Source organism: Loxodonta africana, chromosome 14 (genome assembly GCF_030014295.1).
Source record: "Loxodonta africana isolate mLoxAfr1 chromosome 14, mLoxAfr1.hap2, whole genome shotgun sequence".
NCBI classification, from domain to species: Eukaryota; Metazoa; Chordata; class Mammalia; order Proboscidea; family Elephantidae; genus Loxodonta; species Loxodonta africana.
The window spans coordinates 74,722,510-74,736,800 of record NC_087355.1 but is presented as its reverse complement, the minus strand read 5'-3'; the positions used below and the strand labels follow the sequence as shown (position 1 = coordinate 74,736,800).

The 14,291-nt window shown below is 40.8% G+C and overlaps 1 protein-coding gene and 1 long non-coding RNA gene across 2 annotated transcripts in view; both read right to left on the bottom strand.

Annotated features, from left to right (window-relative positions):
• Positions 1–2,271, bottom strand: part of LOC135227639 (uncharacterized) — a 71,697-nt gene extending 69,426 nt beyond the window's left edge. The window contains exon 1 of the long non-coding RNA XR_010317830.1: positions 8–2,271. This is a non-coding gene — a long non-coding RNA (uncharacterized LOC135227639). The remainder of the gene's footprint in view (positions 1–7) is intronic.
• NSMCE2 (NSE2 (MMS21) homolog, SMC5-SMC6 complex SUMO ligase) overlaps positions 1–14,291 on the bottom strand; it is a 271,144-nt gene that overhangs the window by 100,510 nt on the left and 156,343 nt on the right. The gene's annotated exons all lie outside the window — the stretch shown is intronic.

Below are 14,291 nucleotides of genomic sequence, written 5' to 3'. Positions count from 1 at the left end.
GGCTTACTCTGAGCAGAGCTTGGGAAGTCCTGGGTGGGGCGTCCACTGAGCTCCACTTGTGCATGTGTCCATTCAACAAGCATCCAGAGTGCCAGTTATGTACCAGACACTGGAAACTCAGGGAGGGGTAAAGAACAGGCCCTTCTCCCAAAAGCCGTCAATCTGAGTGGTAGGCTGCAGCTTTCATCATTCAAAACATTTTTAGTGGTAGAGAGGCACTGTCTGGGCACTGGAGAGTCAGTAGTTAGTAAAACACAGAAATCTGTCTACTCTAGAGCTGGTATTTGAGAAAGATCCTTGAGTTAGCCCAGGATTGAGTTTGCTCTAGGGCAAGCTGGATCTCTTACCTTATTCTAGAACTTCAATATGGTTGACCTCGAACCTAGCAGTAAATCAAACACGAAGCTAGAAATATTTTTTTAGTTTCCTCATAAGAAGCATAATCCAACAGGTATAACTGGGCATTTCAAAGTCTAAGAGAGGGCCCGCAGAAATGTTGGAAAGCCTGATGGTCACCTTCTTGCAGATCCTCGAGAAACTGCAGCAAAGGTAATGATTCATATTTGGCCACTTTGAATTTTCAAAGTCAAGTCTAGGCTTCCTGAAGATAGGTGCCATCTGATATCTCAGCCCTCTCTCTGCCCCTTAGTCTGGGTACTTAATCAATGCTTGTCGATTTAATAATGAGTTAAATAGTATTACCTTAATGAGTTTTAACAGCTGTAGCTTTTTTTTTTTTTAGTTATCATTTTCCCAGCTACCTCAACTCCCTGTCCCATGGACAGGAAGTGGGGTTGTTACACACGAGAAGGAAACAGTAAGTCTGACTATCGTAAACATACAGCTCTAGCTCAAGAGAACAATAAAAACACACTCATCTCCAATCCTTTTCACGGAAGCAATGGTCAAAGAAATGGTCAAAATCACTAACAGTAAGCCAATCACTACTTGTCTTTATATAATACACCTGATACTTTTCAAAGCTCTATCAAAACCACTACTACATTTGATTCTTACATCAAAGCCATGAAGCAAACATAATTACCGTTTCAGAGGTAAGGAAATGGAGAGGGTCTCACCTGAAGCCACACACTCAGTGGCTCTTGAGGACTCCCCACGACACCATGCTATGGAGCTATAAGCACTGAGTGCCAACTTTTACAGCCCCTGGCACAGGCCTGGTACACAGTGGGCACTGACTAGCCCCTGGCACAGGCCTGGTACACAGGAAGCACTGACTAGCCCCTGGCACAGGCCTGGTACACAGGGAGCACTGACTAGCCCCTGGCACAGGCCTGGTACACAGGGAGCACTGACTATCTGAATTCTCTCTGCTACCCAGTGTCCACAGCAACATCTGGTGAATGAATGGATGAATAATAATGACTGGGTGAATGAATGAGTGTCAAAACTCAAGGAAAATCTGACTCATCTGCATCAGCTGCACAGACAACAGCTTTCAAACTTTACATAAAATTGGTTTCATGGATGCTTTTCAAAAGCTTCTAAATTGCTTTTCTTGTTTCCTTACCTGATTAGCTTTTAACCAAAGCAGATGTTTTCTCCTGACCTATTTTCAAAGCTAATCTTTAAATCCCCTGGTTACGAAACCCTAAGGATTAAATATTTGCTCTGTGAAAATGCATAATGGCTCAGGCAAGAAAAAGAAATTTAAAAGTGGAAATATACTTATTACATTAAATTTCTAGAATTCAAATGAAAATTTCAGGTTTCCAAGGAGCAAGTGGTGGATTCAAACCGCTGACCTTTTGGTTAGCCACCGAGCTCTTAAACACTGCATTACCAGGGCTCCCAGGTACTAGTGAAAGAGTTATATTAAAATGCCTCAAGTGTGATGAATCTCCGGTGAGAGAGTGTAGTTACCAGTATTCCAAAAGTTACTCAACTCATAAACTCAATTACATGAGAATAATAACATCAGAGCATAGCAGCCAAGTGGAAAAAATTAAAAAACCCAGACACTTAGATAAACAATAAAGGCTTTATGACACTGATCCACACTACATCTGACCACCTCAGTGCAGTTTTCTGATGGAAAACAAGCCTAGCTTTTCCAGCCTCCTGAATTTGATCGCCTTCCCATTCTCTCCCTAGATTAACAAGGCTGGGGTTCAGCTTGCATAAACTTGCTCTGTACAGTATCCTGAACGAGAGTGATCTGTCAATGAATGTTAAACAATGAACTTTGGATAATTCCAAAAACTCTGCAGGTAAGGACATGGTTGTGATGACAGTGGAGTACTTTGGTTGACTCACAGAAGAGTGATTTTCAATTTTCTCCTCCTCTTCACGGAAATGTAAACATCGGGGTTTCTTTGTCATAGCCATCTGCACTTTTCTCTGTAAGCTTCATTCAATACATCGTGCTCCCTTGAACACACAGAGCAAATAAGATCATCTGAGAATACGGCCATGTTTCGCCTGAAATCTCTGTGCTGTGGGATATATTTAGAATTAAAGAATTAAACCATGATAGAACAGGAAGGTGTCTTAAAGCCCATCTCGACCCAGGCCCTCGTTTTATAGAAAAAAGTCAAGCCCAGAAAGGGAGACTGAATGATTCCTGGTCCGACACCCAGTAAGTGGGGAGCCAGCAGGACTAATATCTAGATCTGGAGGGAAAACCATACACATCTATATTCAGTCTCAATGAATTAAAGCAACCTTCTCCGAGCTGTAATTATCCTTTTGCCACGGTGATGTCTTGGTAGAGTACTGCTATACCTGACGAGTTCATCTTTAGTTTTATTCTCTTGGTTCTATTCTGCAAAACACATATTCACATTGGTCTAACATCAGTGACTTAGCCTAAGGAGCCAGGCTCTCCTAGGTAAAGTCACGTTCAGGGGCCCACTCATTTCCATCACATTCTGACTCATCAGAGAATATCGCCTCCCGTATTTCTTGATTTGAAACCCAAACCCAAGAGTAGAATGCATTCCAGCTCTGGCTCTGACATTGTTTTGGCTTCTAGAAAGTCACTGAACCTCTCTGGAACATTTTAAGATTTTTAAATGGAACATTTATTGAGCAATTTCTATGGCAAATATTATATCTGGAACTGAACTAGACACTTTGAATAAGGTATGATAATAACTCTTTTTAAAAGTGATAGGCACTGTGTTTGTGATCTCACTGAATCCTCTTAACAACTTCCCCAAAGGATGGCACAATTTTTCTTCCTATCTCACAAATAAGGAAATTGGGGCTTAGTTAGTCATCACATTATTTTTCCTATTTTAGAGGAGAGAACCCTTACTGAGCAGCTAGGACGTGGCATAGCCAGGATTTACACCATGTTTAGGTAACTCCAAAGTCCACCATGGTGGGCACTGTAAGGCGCCTTCCAGATGCTCCTCAGGAATGAAGTTGCTGGAAGTGCCACCGGCAGAAAGCCCTCTGGCTGGCAGCCTCCTTTGGGAGCTGCTGAGGCCAAAGAGAGACGCTGTGCCTAAGGTCATGCCCCCTTCCTGGGGTGAATGGTCAATGGGGAATGAAGGCCTGGCCTTATCTCCTTAGCTCAGGATAGCTCTCAAGGGTCACCCCATCTTCAGAACTCCCTGTAGAGTCAGCTGAGGGTTCTGTTGAAATTGCATCAACACAGCTTGACCTCTCCCTTGCCCCAGCCCTGTTTTTTCCCTTCCCTTCCAGGATGGTGGTCCCCAGAGCACTTCTAACAAACTTGCTAATCGCCACCTCAAGGTCTGCTTCCCTCAAAACCTAGCCTGTGGTATCTGGAATCTTTTCACTTTACCAGGCTGCTATGTCAGGTGCTTCATCTCTAAAAGAGGAGGTTGGACTTGATGAACCCAATCTAGCTTCAGCTCCAAAACTGCGGTGTGACAGAGCTTAAGGAAATTAGGAGTCAGAAGGTCTGGTTGCTATTTTGATCTGATCCATTTACCTGTACCTTCACCCCTGAGATCCATGCGCTCTACCTTGTAAAATGGGGATAGCATCACCTGTCCTCTCAGAGTTGTAGAGAACATCAATTTATAAACTACAAAGGCCATGTAAACATAACTTATAATTTTTATGATGATCATTACTGTTAAATTTGTGTGGGCTGCAACAAGAGTGGACTAGAGAAGACTAAAACGATGCTGTTCCATGACTCCCTGGGTGCCCCACTGCAAAACTTGAGGCAGCCATTGCCTAGGGGCAGCCCTCACCTCAACCAGAGTCCACACTGCTGGTCTGAACACCATGAGTCATTCCCTGACTAGTACAGGATTCTCACCTCCCCTTTACAAAACCCTAAGAGCCGGCCAGAAATTACTTGCAACTGTGGGTCATATGTATGACCAGTGTGCTTGATGCAAGCCCTTCCAACCAAGTCTCTCATGTGTAATCTCCAGTCACTGAATAAAAGGCAGGTCACATCGCCTGCCCCTCCCTTCAACCTCCCAGTTTTTCTCCCTTACACCCTCATCCTCTTATTGCTGCTCTGCCTTTTCTCCTCTGTGGCTTTTCTCATTCTTGATTCCCTTCCAAATCTTTTCCATTTTGCCTTCTGGAACCTGCATGCCATTATTCAAAAAAAAAAAAAAAAGCCACACACAAAAAAAGACATCCTCCAGATTTACACAGAATGCCCTATCTACTTGCCTTAAACAAAACTTGGTACTTCCCTGAGAACTTGCTTCCTTCTCTGTGAAAAAATTTTCTATTTTTTCACAGAGAAGATTTCACAGAGAAGGAAGCAAGGTCTCCTCTGTGAAGGGGACCTATTTTTTCCACCGTTAGGCCAAATGAGAACAGAGAAGGGGTATAAGTGGGGTGGGAGTGGGGTGCATTCCCTTGGAAAAATCACATAACTATGTAGATGACTACTAGTACAAAACTATGATCTCCAACATCAACTGGGCTCTCAGAGTCACCTATTGATCCCTCTTCCCCATTGTGATCCAGCTCTTGTTTGCATTTCCCCCAAATACTATTCTAAAACTCATCACTCTCTTCAATCCAGCTATTAATCATTGCCTTACTTCCTTCTCTCAGTGGCCAAGCTTGTCTCCTATTTTACAGGAAAAAAATTAAGTCTTTATCAGATATGAGTTTGAATTTCCTGTTGTACTCCTACAAAACTGTGTACATCTATACTATATGAAGAAGAATGGGGCATCAGGATTGGAGCAAGACTCATTAACAACCTGCGTTATGCAGATGACAGAACCTTGCTTGCTGAAGAAGCACTTAACTGATGAAGATCGAAGACCACAGCCTTCAGTACGGATTATACCTCAACATAAAGAAAAAAAAATCCTCACAACTGGACCAGTAAGCAACATCGTGATAAAGAGAGAAAAGATTGAAGTTGTCAAGGATGTCATTTCACTTGGATTCACAATCAACACCCATGGAAGCAGCAGTCAAGAAATCAAACAACACATTTCATTGGGCAAATCTACTGCAAAAGACTTCTTTAAAGTGCTGAAAAGCAAAGATGTCACCTTGAAGACTAAGGTGCGCCTGACAAAGGCCATGGTGTTTTCAATAACCTCATATACACGCGAAAGCTGGACGATGAATAAAGAAGACCGAAGAAGAATTGATGCCTTCAAATTGTGGTGCTGGCGAAGAATACTGAATATACCATGGACTGCCAAAAGAACAGAACAAATCTGTTTTGGAAGAAGTACAAGCAGGATGTTCCTTAGAAGCAACAACGGTGAGACTACATCTCACATACTTTGGATACGTTATCAGGAGGGATCGATCCCTGGTGAGGTACATCATGCTTGGTAAAGTAGTGGCGTATCGAAAAAGAGGACACCCTGAGGCAGATGGACTGACACAATGGCTGCAACAATGGGCTGAAGCGTAACAAGGATCGTGAGGATGGCGCAGGACCAGGCAGTTTTTGATTCTGTTGTACACAGGGTCGCTATGAGTTGGAACTGACTCAACAGCACCTAACAATAATACCTACTCTTATTGTATCTCTCCAATCTCAAAGGACTGCCCTTGACCTCCTTTCCATTTCCAATGGGACTTTATTCTTCTCTTCAACTTCTTCCTCTTTACTGGCATGAGGTTCTTGGGTCATAAAAGTATTCACATCTTTTCCATTACCTCCAAGGCAATAAAAACTACCACCATTAAAAAAAAAAACCCAAAAATGCTCTCATGAGCTTCTCTAGTTATTCTTTATTGCCTTGGCTATCTCATCTGTGCTTACTTTCTTACTTTCCATTCGCTTCTTAATCCACTGACATCTGGCTTCTCCCAGCCTGGCTAAAGTCATCAGTAACTTCTCCTCTATCCTCATCTTCTTGGATCAGTTATTTACATTTGACAAAGATTATCTCCTTATTCTTGAAACTCTGCTCCTTTGGTTTCAGTGACAACCCCTGGAACTTCTCCGATCATTCTTTTCCCACCTCTTCTATGTGTTCATTTTCTTTTGACATCTTTTAAATGTCAGGGTATTCCCAGAGTTTTATCCTATGCCCTCTTATTTTTTCCACTTAGATTGTCTATTAGTAATTTCAATTAACACCTTTGTGACAATGATTGCCAAAACCTTATTTCCCACTAGAGTCTTTAATTTTTGACTTGTATTTCCAACTGCTTCGCTGAATGTCTCTACATGGATACCAAGATTTCTCAAGTCCAACATGTCAAGACTGAACTCATTGGCTTTGCCCGCTGAATTATACCTACTCTCTCTCATATTCTCCCTCGCTCCCTTCTGGTGACACTGGCATCTAGCCAGTCACATGACTTAGAAATATGGAAGTATTCTTTCACTTTGCCTTTCTCTCCACAATCAACTAAGTATTGCCCTTCTTACATCCTAAATATTTATTTCAAATAAATATTTCTTGAATCTATTTTCTCCCCCTCATTCTCACCATTAGTCTTAACTCAGGCTCTCATTGTCCCTGTCTGTGCTACTGCAGCGGTCACCTAACTGGTCTTCCTGCGTCCAGCCTTAATACTCTCAAATCCACCTTCCCCACAGTCATTAGAAGGATCTGTCTGAAACACAAATCGGATTAGATTGCTCCAAGGCTCCATACAACAAGAATAAAAACACTCAATTGTCTGTACACAATTTACCCTTGCCGAGCATAAAGGCCCTGCACGATTCAACTTTTCCCAACCTCTCTGGCTACACCAGTCAGTACTTCCTGACTCTAGCTTTATGCTTCATCAAACCTAACTGCTCTACTTCAGATCACACTGTTGTCCCCTCTGCCCAAAACACCCCACCCTTTTTCCTCCGCATGGCTAATCCTTTTTCGTTCAAGACTCAGTTCAGCAGTCATCTCACTGAGGAAGTCTTCCTTGATAAAGAAGGTAGAATTAGGTATCTCTCCTCAGTGCTCCTGTGATACCCAGTACATATCTCTGCCATTGTAATTCTACACTGCTTCAAATTTGCTCACGCAAAATTATGTGTCTACCTCCTTGTTTCAACAACAAATCACCTCAAAACTTAGTGGCTTAACATTGTAACAATAATTTTATTTTGCTAATGAATTTGCAAGTGGGCAGGGCTTGATGGGGAGACAGCTCATCTCGGCTCTGCGTGATGTCTGCTGGGGCAGCTCTCCTGCACCTGGAGGATTCACTTCCAAGATTCATACAGGTGACAAGCTGGTGCTGGCGCTTGGTTCCTCTCTGTCTGGGTCTCTCCACAGGGCAGCTTCGGCTCATTCACAGCATGACAGCTGGGCTTCAAGAGTGAGCGTCCCAAGAGACAGGAAGTAGAAGCTGCTAGTTTATTCAGGACTGGGCCCAGAAACTGATACAGTGTATCATTTTTGCCATATTTTATTTTCAGGCATCACAGAACCCAGATTGACTGGGAGGGAGCACATCCCTACTTTCCGATGGGAAGAAGGTTAAAGAATTTGGGGGCCCATGTTTGAAAACCACCACACCTCTCTATTAGGCTGTAAGCACTTTTCGGACACGCCTAGCACGGCCTGAGTCTGCTGAAGGAATGGGTTCATTCCTGGAACAAACTGCCTTCACAAACTCCAGAGTCTCAACCTGCCACTTAACCCAAGGAGACTGACTGCGGACAGCTCAGCCACAAAAATTAGCAAGAGGATTAAGGCCCCAAGGAAACTGGGCTTAAAGACTTTTGGCATTTTAGAAGTAAGAGGGACGTATGAGCTAATCAAACGATAGCCCATCATTTTACCAATGACACAATACAAAACAAACAACTGAGGTGCACAGATAAAAGAATACAGCAAAGAACCTATGTGGGTCAGTTATATAAAACAATGGCAGTGATTCAGGGTTTGTTATATATGGGGAAGTCCATGCTACTTGCTCAATTTCTTTCTTTTGGCAAGTCAGAGCTAATAAAACCTCAGGATCTGAATGAGTATTGTTCATTTTCTTTCTTATAAAAGGAAGCACTCTTTACTTTTGTACACAGTCCCATTTTCAACCATCGTTGTAATTCAATTATGTGATGACGCATTACATGTCTTGGTAAAATGTTTCGTGGCACACTAATGACTCAAATACTGTGCTCTGACATGCAGGTAGCCATTCAGTGGAATATGAAACAACTCAGAAGACCTTTGTTTCCAGACAACTTTAAACACGACTGACTGACACTCAGATGTAAACAGAGGTATTAGAGCCTGAATTACTAAATACAATCATTAAAGCCAAAGGAAATGAAATAATTCCACATCGGTAAGGACTGCATTAGAAGCCTAATTCTAAAAGGTGAATTTTAACTGAATATTTAAAAGAAAAATAGTTTACTAAGTTAAGAGAGATGCCTAGTGATGACCTCGAAGCACACGCACAGACCTGAAACGATTTATTCTCTCTGGGTTTCTGAGGAGCTCCTTAAACAAAACATAATCTTACAGGAGAAGTTATGATGACTATGATGGTCAAAAAAATAATCTGCGGGAATTGCTGGTTAACTGAACACACAGGGCCATTTCACTGAGTGAGAAAGTAACATCAGTTTTCCCCAAAGGAATGAACTTTTTTGAAATTTCTCTCACATGCTGGAACATTTAGGAAATACAATAGTAATTACTTTATAAATCAGACTGCCTATAGGCCTTTGGCTGCCAACCAAATGGTTGGCAGTTCAAATCCACCAGCCACTCCTTGGAAGCCCTATGGGGCTGTTCTACTGTGTCGTGTAGGGTCACTGTGAGCTGGAATTGACTCGACAGCACTGGGTTTTATATGACTTCATCTTAAGCTTTCTGGAAAAAAGATACCACACTAATATAACAATTCTATCATAAGGATAAGTCACGAGATGCTGGCTTAATGAGACAGACTAAGAGGGGTGTTTATAATATGATCCACACCTGCCACTTAATGTTCTTGCAGCTACCACTTCCCACCCAGTATGACGTCTGAGAAAGTACAACATTCCCTGGAACAGATCAGAGTTAAAACACAAACAAACAAAAAAACCCTGCAAAACCCATCTGAGAAATACTTCAGGAATTCCCCAAGCACCGATCCACAAAGACTGCATCATTTTTACTCAGGGCTAAAAGAAAGCCTGCCCCTCAGGGTTTAAAGTCCATCAGTTAGTACTTACTTAATTATGTATGTGGTATAAGCAAAGCTTTCGGCAGAGCACAAGAAGATTCAGAATCCGTGTACAAATGCTAATTCAAATTCTCTAGCAGATAAAACAGTTCAGCATCCCTCAAGACATGCAGCTCACACAAGCATACATAAGCTCCCATCACACATGTCTATTTTAAATGTAAACTAATTTTACTCAGAGAGACATGGCAGTGCACTGGGATAGGCAGGGAAGGATAGTTATTTATTTCCAGTCTGAAATAGTAATAACAGAAAACAAGAATAATAGCTATTGTTCTAAGTACTTCCTATGTACTATCCCATTTAATCCTCATAACAATCTTAAAAAATAGGTACTATTCATTCCCATTTTACAGATAAGGAAACCTAGGCTTAAGGTGGTAGAAACTCTGCCAAGGGCAAGGCTGGTAGGTAAAGAAGCTTTGCGTTGTCCCATTCTGCTCCGGAGCTGAGCTCCTAACTCCTGAACTGCCCATCTAACATGTAACTAGTCATTTAATCTAATCTCTGCACTGCTTTAGAGAGACAACAAAAGTTGAATGTATGCTTTCGTTATAAAATAATTTAGAAATGGATAAACAATTGATCTTTAAATCATCAACTACCAAATTAAAATATTCCCTCTGTTATAAAATATCCCACTGTTATGCACTAAGGGAAAAAATGCTGTCAGTTATAAAACCTCATCTGGATTTCAGCAATATTAACATATGAGAAAACATATGCCTTAAAACTGATGAAATACAGTGTATGTTATTTCACCTGCTTGGTCCTCTTTCTTCTATTTACCACTCTCTTGCAGTCCAGTACACAGCTTCTCTTTCTTTGCCTGCTTCTTAAAAGTTGGGGTTCCCGGAATCGGTTCTGTCTCTTTTTGCTGACTACTCCCTCCCTCTGGGCAATCTCATCTATTTGCAGGGTTCGACCATCTCCTGAGGCCACACCTAAGCATACTTCCACTGACTCTTCCTTCAGACTCCAGAGCACATTTCTGGAGGTTTCCCTCCAAGTTGGTATTGTGTATATCTCTTAAACTCAGCAAGTTAAAAAGCCAGTATCCAGGGTCTCAGAGACTCGTCCGCCAACGTTCACTGCAGCATTCCTCACAATCGTCAAAAGGTGGAAACAACCCAACTGCCCATCAACGGGTGAAGGGATGAACAAATATGGTCTATCCACACAATGGAATACTACTCAGCCATAAAGAGAAATGAAGTTCTGATACACGCTATGACATGAATCTTGAAAACATTATGCTAAATGAATAAGCCAGATACAAAAAGACAAATATTGTATGATCTGACTTACACAACAGGCATAAAGACAAAAGTAGATTAGTGGTTACCAGGGGCTGGGGTGAGGGAGGAATGGGGAGTTATTGCTTAATAGTTACTGAGTTTCTTTTCTGGGGTGATGAAAATGTTTTGGAAATAGAGGGTGGTGATGGTTACACAACATTGTGAATGTAATTAATGTCACTGAATTGTATGCTTAAAAATGGTTAAAATAGCAAATTTTTACCTACCTGCCAACCCACCCACCCACCCACCTACCGACCTATCTCCACCACCATCACCACTGTAATAATGACAATACAAAGCCAGAATCATTGTCCTAACCCTAAACCTGGCCCCCTTCTGGGGTCCCTGTCTTTTGGTGGTAGTATAGTGTAGTAAGTATACTGCAAGGAAAAAAAAAACTTTGGAGGTGTACGCATCCAAGTTCAAATTCCAGCTCTGACATTTAGGCTGTGTCGGAAGTTGGGCAACTTACTGGACTTTGCTGAATGAGCCTCAGCTTCCTTATCTAAAAAGTGAGCTTAAGAAAGATAACTTTCAGAGGGTAATAAAGAGTAAATTAGCTGTTTTAGAAAAATAACTATTAATTGCTAATTGAATTCTCTTCTGCCCAGTCACTTCACATGGGAATTTGGAAATATCATTATCTGCTGGCTCCACATGGGCACAGGCACTAAACACTACTGATTCTACTCGAAGAAACATCATTCCTTTCTTTGTGTGTAATTTTAACTTTCCTCTCTTTGGCATTAGTTTTTAAACATACTCAAATATCTTCCGCCACTTCAAAAATACCTTGTATTCTCATTATATTACTATCCACTGTTTTTGTTTTTGAAAAGACCTTTTCAAATGAACTTCTTGAGTTCATTTCTGGAAAATTTTTTGTTTGCTTGTTACCCCTCAATGGGTACTGTCGTATATAGGAAAGCTACTGACATTTGTCTGGTTTGTCCTATAGGTATATTGCTCCCTAATTTTTATTATTATTCTTATTATGGAAACAATACATGTTTAATAGAAACTTTGAGCATACACATATAAACAGAAAATTAAAGTCATTTGTAGTCCCACCATCAAAGATAACCACTTTTAACAGCTGGGCATATATCTTCCCATATCTTTTTCCATATATTATATGTCATATGTTAAAATATACTTTATAAAAATGGGATCATATTGCGCATGCAGTTTTTTTATGTCACCTAGTAAATATTTAGTATATGCAGGTTAATGTTATAATCAACGTTGTTATCAATCTGTCAACATAAACCTAACTGTTTAAGGATCAGGATTGAGGCTAATTTAAATTATAAAACCTTAATAAGAGATGCTTGGAAGATGCATATGACAATAAATGAGGTGCGGAAAAAATTATCGCTCTAACAATTTCACACAAATGTGAACTCATGAGAATAAAAGCGAAACAAGTGAAAGGGGGCTAATTTAAATTAATAAATGTTCACTTTACAATAAGGAAATTAAAATAGGTTTGATGTGCTGTAAACACTTCAACAGCTACATATCAGCAGAGAGACTAAACTTATTTTTTAAAATACAAGGATGGAAAGAAATGCAATGATATCGTGAACCTATAACTGCATCTCCGTCCTTTACAGTTTAATTAAAAAGAAAAGCTCTAGAAAAATCTGGGTGATGGAGACGGGCATTCTGTTTTCTGAAAGTACACTGTGAACAGCTTTATGTTTCCATACCAACAAAAAACCCACTGCTGTCCAGTCGATTCTGACTCACAGTGACACTTAGCGTACATATATATCAGTTTTTCTCAATGTGTTTAAAAGTCCATGCTAACTTCAAATAAGCTTAAAAATCTCAGGCCTGACTTTAATGTTTGAGATAAAAATAAATATCCCAAACCAAAAGAAATGAAGACAGTGGCGTATTTGGGGGCACTTTTGTTGCTGCTGCTATTGCTTGCCAGCCTTGATCATGTACCATCCAGAGAAGCACTGAGTGTTTCAGCTTGACAGAATCTCTGGGTCCTTGAACCTCAGCGAAGCGGGCAGGAGGGCGGTCACAGGTGGAAAACAGCCAGCCTTGCAAATATATGCAGATGAAATGAGAACGTATGACCACTCTCAAAGTCCATTCATGGGTTTGGGAACAAACAGGGAAATATTTTACCAGAAAATTCTTTAAAGTGATTTTCTGCAAGTTATTTTGGCAACCAAATGCAACTTGGGTTCCAAACCCTCCTCCCAGAGACCTCCTGGGTAAGACTGCGTGTAGGTGAGAAAAGGATTCCTCGCAGTCTTCCCAGTGGGTTTTCAGCCATGGTGTCAGGAAGCTATCGTCCAAATTTACTCTTCAGAAGTGTTAAGTTAAGCTACCCCCCGACCCCGAATTCATCTTCAGGAACTTGTTTTTTTGAGAACTTTAATAAATCAGAAAATTAAGATCAAGCTTTGGACATTTTATCAGGAGGGACCAGTCCCTGGAGAAGGACATCATGCTTGGTAACGTAGAAAAAAAAAAAGGTCAGCGAAAAAGAGGAAGACCCTCAATGAGATGGATTGACACAAGGGCTACAACAATGGGCTCAAACATAATGATTATGAGGATGGCGCAGGACTGGGCAGTGTTTCATTCCACTGTACACAGGGTTGCTATGAGTCGGAACTGACTTGACAGCACCGAACAACAACATTGCGGTTAGGAAAGCAGACTCTGGCACCAGACTAGGTACCCTAAATTATTAGCAGGGTGCCCTAAAGCAAGCTACTTTGACCTTTCTGTGCTTCTATATCCTTACTTGTCAAATACAATACTCCCCGTACCTGCTTCATGATTGTGTACCTACCACGTGAGATACTACACGCAAAGCCCCAGAACAATACACAGCACACAGTAAGCATTTGAAAAAGTCAGCAAGTCTTATTACAGCTGGACTATGGTTATATGCCTCTTCTTATTCCTAATTTCAAATTTTCTTTTTATCTTGATTTTTCTTTTTTTAGTGAACTATCTTTTAGATTTATCAATTCTGATGTTTTTATGTTTTTCTAATTACTTCTGCTATTGCCATATCCATTTTCCTATCCTTAGTTTATTCTGTCGCTCTTTTTTTATTTAGTACTTTTCTTATTTTTTATTCTGTTATTATTTTTCTCACATTGTTGCTTAATTCTCTTATGATTGTGCTTTAAGACTTAAAGAGCCCTGGTGGCTCAGTAGGAGCCCTGGTGGTTAGTGGTTAAGAGCTCGGCTGCTAACCAAGAGGTCGGCAGTTCGAATCTGCCAACCACTCTAATAAAGCAACAATTTTCTTCTAAAACAATTTCATGGAAAAAATTAATTTTGGTGAAACCTCCTCCCACCTACACATTTTGACACGCCAGGTATGTTACTGCCCCCGACAGATTTTACTTACAGTTTTAATCTTTCCTTTAA